The sequence below is a fragment of the Athalia rosae genome, chromosome 5 (assembly GCF_917208135.1).
Source record: "Athalia rosae chromosome 5, iyAthRosa1.1, whole genome shotgun sequence".
NCBI lineage: Eukaryota > Metazoa > Arthropoda > Insecta > Hymenoptera > Athaliidae > Athalia > Athalia rosae.
Genome location: NC_064030.1, coordinates 10,272,612 through 10,277,441, shown reverse-complemented (window position 1 = coordinate 10,277,441; position 4,830 = coordinate 10,272,612). Strand labels below are relative to the sequence as shown.

Genomic DNA, 4,830 nt, shown 5'->3' with positions numbered 1-4,830 from the left:
CTATAATCAACGCCGAGAATTACCCTCTCGGAGCTCGCCAGAAATTACGAGTGAAAATTTTTTTTCACCTTTATCCGTGGACGTTTTACCTCACGCGGTAGGTGAGCGCGATTATTAAGCCCTCCCCTCCGCCCCCCGTATACAATTTGCGCCGCGTTTGTGAAAGGCCGTTTAAATAATGAAGAATTACTTTAACGCGAAAAGTAACGAGTAAAAGTTTAAAGAACGAAAGGAACTATTGACAAAAATGGGCGTCGGGATAATCTACACCTCTGGAGCTGGTCGCGCATAGGTGTACAACGTGGCCGCACCGTCAAAACTTTTATGAAGGTAGAATTTCGTTAACGAGAGAAGGACCGTTTCAATTTCCCAGGATTTAATCCGACCTACAGAACCCCACGATTACAATTAATTAGTTGAATTTTTCAACTGTCAGTTCCATCGTTCCACGGTCGCGGATACCTTTCTTACGTGTGAATGGGTATGGTATAACTTACACGCGTAAGCGAGTCAGTCCGCGTGTAGAAATTTTCCAATACATTCGAACGCACCTAACGTATTCTCAGCAACGCACACTCGTCTGTACGCTGAGTTGTGTGTTATACACGTATACGACGACGCTGAAGAGTAGAGTCGCTCGAACCGTTACAAGACAAAACCGGCAGGACGAGCGAGGTACCGGGCTGAGGTATTTCTTTCTCGCTTTCGCTCATGCGGTGGACGATAAGCCGTGCGGAGGGGCGCTTTTTTGAGGTTCTTTATCGCGGCGGAGGCGAAGGCGGAGAATGAAAAAAATAAAAGTAACGAAGTAAAAAAAAAAAAAAGGAGAAAAAAGGAAAAAGAGAAAAAAGCGAAAGAAGAAAAAGGAGAAAAATGGGAATGAGAATGAGAATGAGACCCGCTATCTCTAGGTTTTGGTATCACGTGCGCGTGTGTGTCTACGTACACATTATCCGTCGGTATGCGTTCGAGTTATGATAGGATGAAGATATCAGCGTGTTGGTCCACCGGACGGTGAGAGAGGAATGCGGCTCCTCTCGAGTCCTCCGAGTTCCTGTGGGTCCATCCCAATCAAGGATATGTCATCCTTGTCGTATCGTACCTATACCATCGTCGATACAATTATAATACGACGCACGCTGAACCGCGCGTACCAAATACAAGCCTTTTTTTTCTCCCTTCCCCCCTCCCCCCCCCCCCCCCCCCCCCCCCAGCCGCCAAAATTTCAATTTTACAAAGGTGATCGCATCAACGATCGTTCGCGTAATTTGACTCGGATAACGCTTCGATCGACGTTTACGCGCGTTATCCGAAAACCGCGCGACCTAGCGAGCACTCGTGAGTTTTCGGTGTTTGTGAGAAGAGACAAGGCGATAAAAAATAATGATAACTATAAACAAATATCATCGTTCATTCGTATTTATTTATTCGAAATTTTTAGAAATTTCTCATTCCGCGTGCAGCGTTACTTGAATGAGAATTTTTAACTACGTATACACGTACGTAATTGATGGGCACACGTCAGGTGCAAAAACGGTAACTTACAGATGTCACGTATACGGTGATAAGAAAAAAAAAACCACATAAACATAATTTTAATATGGTGATTGAGGAAATTCGAGAGATTTAATTCGAGAAAAAAAAGGAGGAAAAATTGAGGACGGTGGTGTTTCACACGATCATCGCGGGAAGTACGATGCGGTAGAACAGTTCGTATGGGAGTCAAAGGCGGTTCCCCGAGGTCCGACTAAATCCATTTCGAGTCTCCTCTTCGTACGTGTAATAACAAAGGTTATTCGACTCACGCGCCCGCTAGATCGTCAAATTTGAAGGTGGTTCCTACGCCGGCGTAACTCGACGCCGCGCGGAGACGCGGAGATCAAATGGGAAGGTTAAGGTCGCGTTATCTTTACTACGATTTTCCGCCCTCGCTTTCGTCGCTCGCCGCGGTAACATCGTGACACGGATGACTGGACTGGTTACCCGACCGTCGGATCCCCGCACTTACCGCCTCACCCAAGGAAACACTCGACGAATCTCTGCGTACATCGTCTTTCGGAGACTTGGAAATTCGAACATCGCGCTACGATTCTACCGCGTGTGCACCAATGAAATCAGGCGTCGAAAAAGCATCCGCGAAAAAAAAAAAACAAAGAAAACGGTCCGAGTTGAGGTTCCCTGGACAAAAATTCGGAACCTTTTTCCAAAGTTTTGACGCGGTCTGCACGCAACGCGTAGGTACCAACGTAATATCACGAAGTGATCGCGCGCGAGGGCAAATATAAACGCGGTACCACCGCAGGGGCGCGTCGTTCAGTGACAGGTATAAGGTGCGCTGTGTCGTGGTCGGGGTGATCCTGTACGAAACGAAGCGAAGCTCCTCCGGAGCTCGAGTCTCACAGCATCGCAGAAGGCATTCCATCAAGAGATGCTATCGAGAGAAGCTGGTGCGGTTCACAGGCGAGGAGACTCCGAAGTCGTACGGGCGGAGAGGGGAGAAGAAGGAAAGAAACCGAGGGGGACGAGGATGAGAATACGGGGAGAAAGAGTGAGAGTGTGGAAAGGAGGGAAGAGAGGCGCCCTGTTCACCGATGAAGAAGAAGAAGACGAAGACGAAGACGAAGACGAGGACGAAGAAGAGGGCGGCAAAAGATATTAAAGGATGTTCCGCCGGCACCGAAGAACGAGCTGAAACGATGAGAAGAGAAGAGGACGAGATGATAGAAACCGAGAGAAAATATGATCGAGTAAAAAGAGCGAAAGAGAAAAGCTGCATACCTATAGGCGTCCTGCTGCGGTGAAGAAGCGCGGTGGGTTCCGTGCGGTGAGAGTCCTTGGTGGGCTCGGGCTGGTCCTCGAAGTGGTCGGGATCTCGGATCTCCGGTCTCTCCCGGGTCGCCTGCACTCCACGGTCTCCCGAGTCTCCCGAGTCTCCCGAGTCTCCGTCCGGTACGTGACTCTTCGCGTAAAAGGGGGGCCCGCAGCGGGGCGGGTCGGCGAAAGAACTACCAGAGAAAACGGAGGTTAGGGGGCCCGGGACCGAATCGGTTACCTGCCAATTATGAAAATCATCTAGCTGCCGCCGAGTCGTTTGTTTGCAATACCCTTTTACGCGTCGTTATTACTAAAAACACGATATACCTACCCCACGCACCTATCGCAACGAGGAGGAAACGGCTCAGGGAAATTGAGCATATCTTCCCCCCGGGGTGTTTGAGCAACGCGAAAACTTGCGCGTCTCGCGCGATCGCACGTAACCGCTGCGGTTGATACGCGTCGTTATTCACGTACGCACACGTGAATAACGACACTCGTGTTACACGCGTATCCGGAACCCGTTCGAATTCAAATCTCGGTTTCGGAAATACTCGGTCGCGGGGCTCGGTAGTCTTCGGAATGATCCGGGCGGAACTTTTGAATCGAAACGAAACCCAACCGCCGCTTCGTACTTTTTAAATACCATAACGACCGAGCCGCGAGCCGCACCTTCTCGTAATACCCGGACATGCATCGATCTTTCGGAGCTGCTCTCCGACCAAATTATACACGTGTACACACGGTTACGCGGTATAACCAATTGATCGAGAATTTTCTATACCCTATCGTCCGATAGCTCGCCGGCGATTAGAGCCGATCGACTGTGACGACGATTCCGCCGTCGTAAAAAACCATCGTCCGAGAAAAATGTCCGAGTTACAGTCGACGCGAGAGGGAAACGGGTACACGTGGCATGTGTACGAATGCAGATACAGTTTTTGTTTCGTTTATTTTATCCGTGTTTGTTTTGTTTGATTTTTTCCTTTTTTTTTTCATTTCCCTCTAAAAATGGAAGACACGGAATCTTTGAACTTTCGCGCCTTCTATTCCCGAACGCGTGTCCTTGTCGCCTCGTCTCGGTCCGGCTTCGGCTCGGATCCTTGCCTGACTGCCTTCCTGGACCATAAATAGCGAATCTTTACACATAGATGGGTTTAAAGGTCTGGTATGCCGGGACTCGGAGCTTTAACTTGAGACAAGGAGGCTGATTCCGCCGCCGCCGCCGCCACCGCCGCTGCCTCGAGGTATGCGGTCCACATATACCCGTACCAACACCTTCGCACACGCCAACCAGTCACTCCTACACCTAAACCTTTTACTGCACGCAATCGCTGAACTTGCCGGCCCACCTTCGCAAGGTGATTCACTGCCAACCTCATCCTTATGCTGCTACAGCACTGAACTCAACCGCGCGTTCGCGCTCGCATTTCACATCAGGGAATCGACCGTAGTAAACAAATAATAGGTGCGAACCTTGATAATTCTTGCGCGGAATTTGTTCGCCCATTTTTTGTTTCTCAATTTTCATACCCATTCATGTAGCGTGCAGCGTGTTATATAGGTATACGCCGATCTTTGCGCTCAAACAATTGACTGCGCTGATTTTTATGATCCGGTTGATAAATTGACCACTTTATTTACACTTTGGAGCGCTGTGCTTTTTTCGTATCGGAGAGATCGTCGAACGAAAAGTTTTGCGCGTCGGGGTCGTCAATGAGTCGGTGTCAAAGGCTTCGCGGAGCAAAAAAGCGCAGCTAGCGATTCAACCGCGACAATCCCCGTCGTACTTCAAGGGTATTTAGCGTGTGCACCGCACGCATGAAACTTGGCGGAGGGTTATTTTTTTTTGTTTTATGGCGGGGGGGGGGGGGGGGGGGGAGAAACGAAGTGCGCGATAGTTTCTCTCTAGTCTTGCAGACCGCTTCTAATTGTAGAAAATAAATAAAAAAAAAAATAAACGAATAAGTATGAGAGAGGGTGAAGGGAAATGAGAAAAAGGAGGTGGAGGAACAA

General features: G+C 49.1%; 1 long non-coding RNA gene across 2 annotated transcripts; it reads right to left on the bottom strand.

Moving 5' to 3' along the window:
* Positions 1-1,289: 1,289 nt before the first annotated feature.
* LOC125500928 lies at positions 1,290-4,578 on the bottom strand. 2 transcript variants are annotated; one of them, XR_007278386.1, is made up of 3 exons: positions 3,146-4,578; positions 2,779-3,052; positions 1,290-2,688 (listed from the first exon to the last, which is right to left on the bottom strand). It is a non-coding gene; the product is annotated as an uncharacterized LOC125500928 (long non-coding RNA). The 2 variants fall into 2 exon arrangements; XR_007278385.1 differs by having other exon boundaries at positions 2,779-3,005.
* Positions 4,579-4,830: the final 252 nt, after the last annotated feature.